The sequence below is a fragment of the Ostrinia nubilalis genome, chromosome 2 (genome assembly GCF_963855985.1).
Source record: "Ostrinia nubilalis chromosome 2, ilOstNubi1.1, whole genome shotgun sequence".
NCBI classification, from domain to species: domain Eukaryota; kingdom Metazoa; phylum Arthropoda; class Insecta; order Lepidoptera; family Crambidae; genus Ostrinia; species Ostrinia nubilalis.
Window position 1 is genome coordinate 684,325 of NC_087089.1, and position 13,879 is coordinate 698,203.

At 36.4% G+C, this 13,879-nt stretch overlaps 1 protein-coding gene across 4 annotated transcripts in view; it reads right to left on the reverse strand.

The window, feature by feature from the left end:
* LOC135079261 (ecdysone-induced protein 74EF) overlaps positions 1–13,879 on the reverse strand; it is a 225,613-nt gene that overhangs the window by 61,485 nt on the left and 150,249 nt on the right. The gene's annotated exons all lie outside the window — the stretch shown is intronic.

Below are 13,879 nucleotides of genomic sequence, written 5' to 3' on the forward strand. Positions count from 1 at the left end.
CTCAATGATTCTTCATAATAATTTGTACTTTCAGGGATCTGTCTGCCACTTGGAACTACAAGTTTAACACTCATAAAATCCAAAGAGGTCGAGGTTTGCCATAATGTGTTATTTATAAAATGTACGTACCTAATATGTACCTACAAAACTGTATAACTACGGTACCTTTACAATGTGTGGGGATAGAATATTAGCTTGACGTAGTCTTCATTTGACAGTCACGTAGCTGGGAATTTTGATGACAAATGTATGGCAAACGTTAGAATTATGTATTACTTGAACAGTAGAACTCTAGTTTAGTTCCAGTAAATAACATAATTGTAATTATAACGGGGAGAATTTCGCTAGCACGTTTTGTTATGGCTCAGCGCTCAGTATTTTTATCTATCGTGTGGCCACCGCCTTACCACTTGAGGTTTTCTTTTTGTCTCGGTAATTCCTTAGCTAAGGTTTACCAGGAAAACAACTATTTGTATTGTCTTGCTGATATGATACCTACCTATTATATTATAATGGCCTTGCATATTTGGACGATGCTAGCGAGATTCGTTGTTCGATTGGACTTGACTAAAGAGTCGATTTTGTTTTGTTTATTTATTTTGTCAGATGATTTTAGCAATAAAAAAAAGTGGGCGTGATACACGGATATGTACAAAAACCACTTCTAATTTCATCTAACAAGACGAAGCATTTCTCTGGCAATCAATGAGGCATCGGCAAAGCATAACCATACGCCGCCGCTAAAAAACACGCCGGTCGCACGCGCCGCACAACGGAATTTTCACTCGCGAGAAAAATACAGAGAGTGAAAACTGTAAACAAACGGGTTGCAATACTGTACCGACAGCAGAATAACTGTGAAATTGGTTTGAAAATGATTACTGGAATTTTGAGGAATTTGTGGTAGATGAGACATGTAAAATGGTGATGCCTTCTCGACATAGCTGAAAGTAGCAAGTAATCATAAAATTTTATGTTAGTGCCGGAATATATCAGGAAGTATTTGAATTAATTAATAATAGGTCATGATTAGAGCATAGGTTTTTCTAGTATCATGGGAAAATACACAGTTTCTATAGATATCTGCATAATCAGTATGTTATTTGTGTTAACTACATTTACCGAGTGTAAAACGATATAAAAATACATTATCTAATGAAATAATAGAAACGTATATACCTACGTCAACGGGTTAAAGGTTATCTTTACCTCGTTTGAATTCGCAACACAATAAAGTTTGTTCGATGTTACGTAATCTAGCAGATAGACGTTTTAAAGCTGGTGGTCGGAACAGAATTCAAATGTCATTTTTATTAATTTTACATTTTTTAACATTTTAGGCAGTCTACGAGTATCATCTTTACATAAGTTGATCCTTAAAACATGGAGGAGATGACCTATATCAGTCAAATAGATATTTGTTCAGACAATCATCCTCCATTATATTTTTTGTGTACTCGAATTGTTGAGGAAGTTTTTTCTGCCTGACTCGTTTCGTGTCATCTCTGCTAACCGTACGCATTTTTTGCCTTTGGATCACGGTCCGTCCGTGAAACTGAAAGTGGAAACTGGCCAATTATGACATTGTTCGGAGAGAAAAACTCGAGCGTGCGAACCAGGGGAAACTGCATAGTGCAGGGGCGGGGCTTGTGGGGGTGGAAGCGTGTGCAGATGCTGCGGTTATGACTGTGGAGCACTCAGACGCGAAAATGGCTACTGTTTGGGTCTGGTGGCGAAGGGGGTGGGAATATTGTTGTACACTTCATTGGTAAGCTCTTGTCTACCTGAGTAAAGACTGGATAATAGTTTGAAGATATATTTAGTCTTTGGATTATGTTCTTTCTCGAGTATTGTGAGATCTACTTACGAGTATGTAAACTGCGAGTATATCCATCTCATATAATATAACACTTTTAACGCGAATAAATAGGTACTATTGGATTCTATGGTGTATGTATCCGTTAAAATATCTGCCATTTCAAATGTGTCCATGGAACGAATCTCATTGTAATCTATTCCGCTAGGTAATACTTAAACATGTAACTTACGTTGAGTTTAGTTTAACTTTTCCTTAAAAACCGAGGGAATTCACTGATGACACATCGAACCGAGTATTTCCCTAATTTATCCCTCAGATAGGTATCTAATATATAAACAGACCAGTACTTTCCGGGGGTGGTGATCACACAGTGTTACGGAGACAAACATCCGGGATAAATCTTCCGTTTGTATTGAGCTAACAAATAAACACAGTCAATAGTGGAATCCATGGGAAAGAAAAATAACAATTGCTCTTTTGAAAAACTGAATCTTAATCGAATTGTGAAGACATTATTTGCACAAAATTGCTTATAATTTTTTCTACTGTTTGTCATGTTGCTATGTTCTAATTCTAAAATAAACATACGCAATAGTTAAATGACACGTATTCCAGATAACAGCCAGACAGGATGTGTACTAAGTTTAAACCTTATTAGATTTGATTATTTAATTTGATTAAATGAGTAGCAAGATCAACCGAAAAATCTGGAACACAATATTAATTACGGTAGCCTAGGCCTCGCGCTGTGATATTTAAAACTAGCTGACCCGGCGAACTTTGTTCCGCCTTAATGGCAATAAATAAGCAGACTTTTTTTTTAATTTCGAACGGGATAAAAAGTATCCTATGTCCTTCTCCTGGCTCTAAACTACCTCCCTGACAATTTTCAGCTAAATCGGTTCAGCCGTTCTTGAGTTATAAGTGGTGTAACTAACACGACTTTCTTTTATATATACAATATGTAACAAAAACACCGTCCGATCCGAAAGGGTCATAAAGTAGCTTTAACAACATTACCAAAACAAGTATCAAAATTACGTAATTAATAAAAACAATTTTTTTATCGATTTTTAAAGTCAATAAGTTTAGCAATGATTTACCCTACAACGGGGAAATTTTCAAAAAGCGTTAACACTCTGTCGGCGCGCGGCTTTTTTTAAGACGCTGGGGGTCATGACCTTATGACGTCGCTACGCGTGCCGGCGCATCTCTACCCCTCCCGCGTACCCTCTACACTGCAGTTCGGATTGCCATGTAAGCTATTTTATTTTTGTAAATTTTGTATTTATTTTTCATGGGGTATTTTTTTTATAATATTTTATGAAAATTATTACACAAATGGAATCTTAACTCGATACCTATTAACACCTTAATGGATCGGACAGTGTTTCCGTTACATATTGTATAGATATAGATAAATTCTTATCTAGGTTACAAAAATAAATATTACGACCACTAAAAAACATTGTCTGGTCGTTGGGTTAATGGGAATAGGTGTAGCGAAATTATAAAAAGTAAATTACCGTACATTTCAGTCTGCGCCGGCGTGGGTGGCAGACTGATAAAAAATTAACCAAACTGCTTTGTTTGTAGATGGTCTAGCCAGGAGTGGCCAACATTTGGTGACTGGTGTGGTTGCATGTGCCATTCTTATTGTTACAGGTGTTGCCGTGTTATTTGCAATGAACAATAGGGTTTGAATCGCTTGGCAACGCTTGGAGAGTTCGACAAGAACTTTCTTGTGAAATGTTTTTTTTTCGTATTATTTGATGATCTGTTTGAAATGTTTTTGATGTAAAATTCGGGAAAGGCTACTCAAAAAATACACTACTACCTACTTATACTAATTTATCTTAGTGTAGATATAAACCTGTATTGCATATTATTGGTCATTTATAAAAACAATTAGACTAGTTTAAAAATTATTACCAATATGTTAAAAATGTTGTCGACACCTGGATTTCTATGAGGTGCGCTATCTTCTCAAGATCTAAGGGCTAATCCAGACAAAAAGCGAACACTAAAAACTAGGTTACCTAGGGGTGTCTAAGGCAGCAATTAGAGTCCTTGAATTACCTAATTTATTTAGATTTTTGGACTTTTTGTATAAGTGTTAGGTATGGTCTTTGATAGGTACAAATAATTGTATTGAAATCTTTTCTGTGTAGCTATATTGTGTAGTTATGTTATAGTGTGGATTTCACTATTCCCATTTAAACGACTTTAATAAAAACCTAGTTCTATTACTAAACTTGTTTAAGTATGTGATTGGTGAAATCTACCCTAAGTTTCTTTTACTTAGGCTGGGTTGTACCATCTTAGGGGGCGTCCATAAATTACGTGAGACAATTTTGGCCATTTTTCAACCCCCCCGCCCCCCTTGGTGAGATTTGGTGAGATTTTGCCTGACCCCCTCCCCCACCCCCCTAATCTCACGTGATATTTAATAAAATGCCTATTTTGCAATGTCTATGCTTCGAGTACCTATATTAGATTTATATGAAAAAATCAGTAACCCAGTGTCGTGCCACGCGCAGTGCAGGGTTCCGTAGCTTCCCGTCGTTTAGTAAGACAAGCAATTGCTTTAACCTAGGACCAGTTTTTTGATTCATAGTTAAAATAAGTAATTGTTAAATTTTGCTACTAATGGTTAAATATTAATGAAAAATGTAAACTAATAGTTAAAAAATGTACTAAAAGTCAAGTTAAACATTGTTAAAAAAAACATTTTTTTCTATTATTTAACCACTTGTCATTTAACATCTGTCAATTTGACTAGCTATTGGTTACTTTAACTAATACGAATGCATAATATTTTCATACTTATGTAATGTCATTTTTTAGGGTTCCGTAGTCCTGACAAGGAACCCTTATAGTTTCGATATGTCTGTCTGTCTGTCCGAGGTTTCGCTTGGAAACTATTGGCACTGGGGAGCTGTAATTTTGTGAAGGTATGTATATTAATCACGCCGACAAAACGGCAAAATAAAATTTCTAGGGTAGCTCCCCTGCATGTAAAGTGGGGATGAATTTTTTCAAGGAAAACTATAACGGTTAAGATACATTACTTACGTTTAAGAGTAATAGTCATTTGACTCATGTATTATACAATTTCTTAACCAGTAAAAAATCCTTAGAAGAAAATATGAAAAGTGACTTTAGATGAAGTAATTACTTGCTTCTGAAATATATTGTGGTAACGACAGACAACTACGGAACCCTACACTGCGCGTGGGACGACACGCACTTGGCTAATTTATTACGCAATAGCGATGCCGATGACGTTTTTTTTTAATTTCGAATTTTCTTAATTTCGACATTTATTCTGCATCTTTAGTGTTCACAAATGCAGATGGAGGCATTTTTAGTTTAATTTGATTAGACGGTTTGGAATAAATTGTCATTATCATCATAAAAAAAATCATTTTTTTTACTTCAATAACCCAGTTTTCTGGAAATTTTACTAAAATTACGTGATATTTTCCGAGACCCCCCCTCTCCCCCACGTGAGATTTAGTGAGGTTTTCGTTGACCCCCTCCCCCCCCTAAAAGCCTCACGTAATTTATGGACGCCCCCTTACTTTAACTTTGACAAACGTCAAAAATCTAAAAAACAACCAAACTCCATACAAAAAACACCGGTTATCGTTAAAGTTACGACCGAATTTAGGTAACTAAAAAGTTAGTCGGGCTGTAACCGATTTTCTAATTTGAATTATTAAAAGCATCTTTAAAGTAGGTATTCTACAATATTTGCCTCAATTTTTCCTTTGTCCTAAAATAATCAAACTAACTACTCACAAACCAAAACTAAAACATATCCACTTGCTAGCCATGATATCTCACTTCCGGTACAGCGTTAGATTTCCCAAACGCTGGCGACTGCATTTCCCGTCCCGCTCGAGTCGAAAGGGAAACGAGCGCGAACGGTTTCAAGTTCACTAGCGCAAGTGCAGCTGCGCTCGCGCATAGCACGCGGCCGCGCGGCGAGGGATAAATCCCGAGATAGGAGAAAGGAAATCGTGAAACTATTGCAGAAAATATACAGGGTGGCCAGGCAGTTGAAGTTCAAAGCTGAAATTTAGATTCCTTATATCAATGTGTATCTAAAATTCTAAATCACCTAAATTAAGCAAAATCGTAGAACATACATGGGGGTGATTTAGATACACCTTGATGTAAGGAATCTAAATTTTAACTTTGAACGTCAACTGCCTGGCTGTATAAAAATAGTTGTAAATAAAATAGTAAAATAGTTGTTATTAAAATTAAATGTTTTGTGTCAATAAACTATGTAGGTAGGTATTTCTCTCTAGTTTTGCCTCGGGTTGCACCATCTTACTTTTACTTGTATGAAACGTCAAGTCTGTCAAAGTTCTTAAAAAAACACCGGGTATCGTTAAGTTACGGTTAAAGTTAAAGTGGTTTAACTTATGGTGGTGGTAACTTAGCCCAAGTTTGCTAGAGCCTGCACATACTATTGCGGTTGACGATATTTGTATGGCATTGCAGATATGCAGAATGGAATTGACTTGGAGTTGCACATTTTAGCCCAAAAACACAGTACAATATTATGAAGAAGTTTAAAACAACAAAGAGCTCGAAAAAAATGTCATTGTTATATTACAAAATAAGGGTTCCGTTTTTTCTTTTTGAGGTACGGAACCCTAAAAACATTATAGTAATCACCAAGACCCTTTACGATATTTTAGAGGGGGGTATCTTAAGAAGGCAGAATAAAATAACCAATTTTCTTTGCGCCTTTGTCTTGTTAGTACATAGTTATTTAACTCGTGGTGTTTCATTTTTATTTTCACGTCAAAGGCACTAGAAAATTTAAGAAAGTAATAGAATTTAACCACCTACACGACATATCAAACATTGGTTCTGGAATTTTCCATCGGATCTCAAGACGCGTCCTACGATGCGCGTCCCGCGCGCAGCGTGCCTCTAATGTGAAGTTTCCCTCGCCTAGCCCGGACAGAATGCGCTTTCTTCCTATAGCCCGCACACAGACGCGATGCAACTGCACACGGCTGCACCGCGCTGCAGTCACGCACACGAGCGCACGCCCGTAAACGAAAGTTGTGAATGGACGCAATATTCTCGGTTATAAAATTGTCTTCGAAAGTCACAGACGAAAGTAAAGAAAAATTAGTAGATGTTTGACTTAATTGGTTTATTAGATCAATATCTAAAACAATCGGCCTGGTAAATTCTATTTTATTTTCAAGTGATGTTTCCGCGGTTTCGATAATTAATATTTTGTGCGAAATAACGATCAATAAATCTAGCTGAAATAATGTCAATTGCTCTCGTATTCGGTAAAATACGGCGTTTGAGACAGCGAATAATATAACAACTATTTCGTATAAATAATGAGGAACGAACGCGAAAACAAGGGAACAATAAGATGCTAGTTTGAGATATAAAGAAACAGAATGTTTCAGAGCATATTAAGCAATAACAAAGTAGGTGTCTCATTATGTTTGTATGTATATAATTTTACATTACATGTACCTACCTACTATCTTTTTCCCCATAAATATGAACTTTACAGTCATTTGTAAATTTTTACAGTCTTTCATAATTATGTAAATTGTTGACACAGTCATGACATGACCTAAACATGTGATTCAGACTGGGAGAAATCTGGGCAAGATCTGAGTGCGGTCACATCCAGCATTTTTAGGGTTGTATTCTGTTCTGTAACAGGTATTAATATGAGGGTATTAAATAAGGGACTCCCATAAAGCTGCCCTGCGGCCTTGATTATAGGAAATGCATTTCCACGTGAAAAAGAAAGGTGTAAATAAGTTAAGATTTGGAAAAACAACAGTAACAAAATTAAAAATGTATGAAGTGTGTTTTTTGCACTGTCCTACTCTAATGAACCCCATTTAATGCGTATCGGCTAAATGTCATCGGTGCGTAAAGTGACACGTACAGGAGAATGTCATGAAGGGCACGTACCTAATTGGGTTGTGAGCTAAGCTTAAATTCAGTTTTAAGTTCTAAATCGACCTAACATTCTCGATCACCCAATTGCGAATTTAGCTGAAAGTCAAAGTCGACGCAGAATTACGTCCCATTTTATAAACTACGCAATAAACACGATTGTATCAATCTGGGCTTAACTTTTGCAATTCAACAATCACAGTTTCAATCAATTACTTAAGTTTGAATCGAGTTTTGAAGATCGATTACTAGACTGGCCTTGTCTCATTACTAATAAAGCACTATAATAACTTCTATAAATAGTAAAGATTAGTTTTATCTCCACAATTACCCTGGTAAAACGACTATTAATATCTCTTAGTGGTTTCTAGGTTTCTTTATAAGTTTTTTGATATTGACATCGAGCTCGATGTTATTAATTCTGAACGGGAAATTACTTGTGTTCTCAGGAAATGGCTGACCATGCCTGAGGAAATCGTTAATGTTTTCTAAAACAACATTTACACAAATAAAGTGATTTCAACCGAAGTAGAAGTGGGGTACTCGTACATACTAGGCTGCAAATATGGATTTACTAGCTTTCCGCCCGCGGCTTCGCCTGCGCGGAATTTTGTCTGTCACAGAAAACCCTTATCGCGCGCGTCTTTGTTTCAAATACCGGGATAAACCTATGTCCTTTCCCAGGACTCAAACTATCTCTATGCCAAATTTCATCAAAATCGGTTCAGTGGTTTAGCCGTGAAAGCAAGACACACAGACAGACGGACAGACAGACAGAGTTACTTTCGCATTTATAATATTAGTATAGAAGTATAGATTAAACTTCCTCGGAACAAATGACGAAATGAATTTGCCTCATTCGTAAATTTCATTCTTAACGGTGCCTGATTGCTGAAGATTGCTCATTTAGTATTTGCTTTATAATTTTTTTTGTCTATTTCTTGCTGGTCATATACGCTCATTGATGAAGTTTTTAAGATTATGTTATTAGGGCTGTCCAACTGAAGGATTCTAACCTAGCATATACCTATATTCCAACCGGTTGACGATTCATTGCATGCCTCTTTTAAATAATTTTATATCGATTTACATCTTTTGCCCAGTGGAGCGAGCGTCGTTACGCCGCTAGGTGCATTTGAAAGTGCGCAGGAGTGCATCAACGTCCTTGCGTCGCGTTCCCACGGCTACTCGCCGCTAGTGATGGGACAGCGGATACAGATCCGAAACTAGTCGGATACACCTTCTAAGGCATTGCAGTCGTGAATGTAAAAATGAAGTTACGAAAGTAACATGACACATTTAAATATGAAGAGTCATGTTAATTTGTTTACATTTTTTGGGCGAATTACATATTATGTTGTTAATAATTTCGCCAAACGCTCGTGACAAGATTAGTAACATTAGCAGTTTTAACGCGTGTCTTGTGTATTCTATAAAATGCATACGGCTAATAATAGTGACAAAAATATACAGGTGCAGACTTTAAAAACGCTTTAAATTAACGAATAGGAAATATTTTTTTAAATTGGAAAACTAATTTTAGTCCATATTCTGTGGTCTAAAAAGACATGACTTTTTACGACGTTGTATCTCTGATTTTAATGTAGAGATTTAAAAAACACTGAGTTGGAATTTTGACTCTACCACACACCTCGAACGCGTTCTTGTATAGTTGTTGCAATTCACGAAGGCGAGTGAGCTTCACATGTGTGGTGGCTCGCTACTGTTCGTTTTTCAAAAGTTTTTAGACATTACACTACGATATGTGCAAGTACACACAAGTAAAGCTCACTCGCCTTCGTTAGTTGCAAGAACTATAGCTTTATTTGCCAAATCCGTTTCACGTTGCCCCATCACTAGCGCTACCGGCTCCGACCGGCGTAAATTATGTCCCGACTAGTCCAGCTGCTGACGATGCACATCTCCCGACTAGTTCTCAATAACCTTACGATAAATAAACTAAAACAACTTATCGGTAGGTAAGTAGGTAAGGCTTGTTTCAGATTTTTTAAACAATCTTTAAGTATTTTTTCTCTAGATATTTTAATTTTGATAATCAAGTTTAAACGCATAATATTAAAGTGATCTTAGGAATTCAACTTCGTTTTTAAAAATCGTGTTAGAGATTTATTTAGACCAAGTCAGTAGTTTCACATAGAGCTTTCTTGGAAGGTAAAAAAGTGCGTCTTTTGATGATTTCAGTACTTCCTACATAGATCTGCTACTAGCGAAAATCTTACCTGCCTAATTAAATTCGGTACTGTCCTTTTACAATTCGTACACTGGGATTGTTTCCTGGAACTTACCTGGAAGCAAAAGAAACATAAAATTATTACAAGCGTACACAAAAACGGTTTCTCTCTGAATAAAATGGAGTATAACAATACAAATTGGTGCCTTGACGCATACATTTATAACGAACGCAATTATTAATGTGCAGAAAAATCGACAGTTCTGACACCATTTCTATTCTTGACATTTTCTCGTATTAGTACTAATAAACTTCAATTTCGTTATAAACAAGAACAAGATTCAATAATGTTAATCATTCCTAATAAATCTCTGCAGCACGTAATTTCGCGGGCCTCGCGTGACCGACAGTGAAAACTGCATTTCTTCGAAGAGAGAGATGAATATATACATGCTATTAGCGATAGAAGGAGAAAGAAAGGTGCAGCATGCATCTATTGTTAATGTTTTTCCAGCAAAAACTGCGCACGAGATACGTTTAGTTGACATAATCTGGTAATTGTGGCAGGGACGCTATGTGAAAGTCATGTGTTTTTAAATTCCCACGGTATCGCGGTATTAGGGAGACGCGGTATTGTTCTGCACTATTATGTCTTATCAATTAGGTGGTGTATCGTTTTAATTAGTAATTTCACAACGAGCGTACTCTTCTATACTTATACTTAATTACAGCTAAATAAGTTAAGGCCGGGTAACAGAGAAAATGGCGAAAATGAGGTTTTCATTTTTCATTTTTGAGGTACTAAACAGTAAAATAAAAGGCTAAGATTTTTTTTGGGCATAGTTGAGGATATTTTCTAGGGCTATTAACGGATGGAAACACGATTTGATGAAGTTGACTCGATAGAATAAATTCCCAAAGTTACCTCTATTCGTTTTCTAATAATGGTTTTATTTTTAAAATAAGCGATTTGAGATTCTGAATCGTTTACTAAACTAAAGTTCAGAAATAACTTGAGGGCTTTTAACGGATGAAATTTTTATATTGCGTCTTATTTAGTTACTATGTTAAAAAATGTGGAAAAAATCGCCCATGACGGCTTGAACAATCTCAATCAGTCGCGCGGTGGCGCTTACGGAGGACGGACGCGTGCCAGTTTTTTGGCCGTGACAGTTCTCGATTTGTGAATATTTTTGACAATGATGACTTTGATGAGTCACAGTATAATAATACCAGTGTTACTGGAGAAAGCTAAAATTTTTGATAATTAAGAATTCTGAATTTTGTCTACCTACTGAAATTTAAATCGTTGGCATCCTTTTAAACTAAGACTCTACTCATGATACATTCCTCAAATATGAGACAAAACCAATGAGTTAAAATTACATTTTAATAGTACCTACATACAATCGTCTTCACTCTTTAGAAGAGCACACTGACACAAATAAATAAATAAAAATTAGGTCAGTGGGTCAAATATAGGGGCAGCTGCACGTCACTGAGGCCTCAGCCTCGAACTTAGCGGGCAGCGGGGCGCCGCTTGTTTCGAGAACGGGTCTGCGTTGCCCGCCCCGCTCCAGCGCCGCCGCCGCTTCCGCCCCGCTGCCCGCTAAGTTCGAGGCTGAGGCCTGAAAGACGATTCTGTTTACTCGGCATCTGGGCTGGAGAACATGAATCCTTGCTTACAGATGCAGATGTAAATAGAGTTATAATTGGACAAATTTTACATGAAATGTTTAACAGAACTCAGTTAAAAGACACATACATGGAATACCAATAAGGTTGCGGAGGGAAAGCTACCTATTATAAACTAGCGGTCGCCCGCGACTTCGTTCGCGTGGACCTCGTTTTACCCCCGTTAGATAATGATGTTTTACCTCATTTTACCCATGTTGATAGATGGCGTTTCACGGTTTCCCCCGAATGAATATTTACGAACGTCATACCGTAGTTTGTCCAGTGCTGTAGATTTTAACCAATGACGATAGATGGCGCTTTTAGACACGTCTTATTTATTTATTGAAATTTATTTGCCACATATCGTCATAATGTTAATCTGGGTTATAAACAATAATACTGTAAAGTTTCAACAAAATCCGTTCAGTAGTTTTTGCGTGAAAGAGTAACAAACATCCAGACATCATGACATCCAGACATCCAAACTTTCGCCTTTATAATATTAGTAGGATATTTCACAATCCAAACTAATATTTACTATTTAGCATTTACTTACAGTAAATATTAGTTTGGATCGTGAAATATTTATGATAAAAAAAAGAATAAAACAAAATAGGGTTTCAAATTACCTATCTATAATCTAATATTATAAAGAGGTAAAGTTTGTGTGTTTGTATATTTGTTAAATCTCGGGATCTACTGAACTGATTTTAAAAAATCTTTCACCAATAGAAAGCCACATTATATCTGAGTGTAATAAGTTATATAAAAACCAAAAAATTCCACGCGGGCGAAGCGGCGGGCGGAAAGCTAGTTTATTTATAATTATGTAAGAGCATAATTATTAAAGTCGAAGTCAAACATTCTTTATTTGTGTGGACCTATATTAACGAGAGATTACAAGAGATTACAAGGCGTCAAATATTTCAAGAAAAATATTAAAAACTATTATAAAGCTAAATTTTGCTCTCATGGAGCCTTTACCTACTCTGACAAATTAAGACTTAGAGAAGAAACTAATAATAAAACTATTTAACTGTCCTGCAATGAAAAGCTTGATCGGGTACAACACCTCAAGTTATTTCAGAACTTGATTTCATTAAAAGACTCCGAATATCAAATCGCTTAGGTATCTAAAGTCAAACGATTCTGAAATGTCAAGTGGACTAATGAATAACTCATTAAGATAGTAGCGCCCTCCTGTCAATGACATACCTGGAACGATAGAGTTTTGAACAACTAATAAAAATGCTTTGTCCTAAATGACTGACGGATATCGTAGAGACCTGAAAGTTGGAAGGTGTGTTCTTTTTATGACGTAGGCATCTCATAAGAAAAGATTTTCCGAAATGGGGTCATGAAATGAAGGGGGTGAAAAAAGGGGGCAAAATTTGTATGGGACAAAGTGATTCCTTGGTTCAATCTACTTGAAATTTAGTTTAACAATACCTTAATATAATTCATGAAAGACGTGTGGAACGGGTAGAAAGTAATTTTGGCAGTCATTTTCTTCGAAGTTGATATCAATACTACTTAGTGCCTTTGATTTAATTACTTTTTATTTTTACAAGTGTTTGAAAACTCCATTTCAGATTGTGTTCAATGTCAAGTGAAATCTCAAATTGAAATGTCTCAATCTCAATGAGGAGACTCTGTATTTATTCCTAGAATTCCCCAAACACCGTCAAATTACCCTTTCAAATTCAAGACAGTGCAGTTTCCCATCAGTCTGCTTCGTAATGACTATAAACAAAGCTCAAAGTCAAGCTCTAGGGACCTCTGCTTAAACTCCCATGAGTGCACAGAGGTACGCAGGTAACCGCGTGTGATGCTTATAGCAATTTTCGATAGGTACAGAACCCCGTACATACGTCATACATATTATAGAAAGAAAACACCCAGACCAATACAAACAAATATGTTTCTGCAATTTTAGTATGATATTTTTATTTATTAATAAACAAAGAGACTGAACAAAATTGATGCGTACCTATACTGATTAATGTTATTAACCACATGCAAAGCTTCGTCAATTGCAACAACTGTAATTAAATTTATTATCCAAGCTCTAAATAATCGCTACTAAGAGTAACTTATCATAAAAAAAAAATCCAATCGCTCAAGCTCCCAAGGGCCTACCGATAGGTCGGGTGACGTAATCTTGAAATTCTTTAAGCCGGCGCAGAACTTCCAGAAGGTCGGGCGACGCCACGGCCACTTTGAACAGTGTT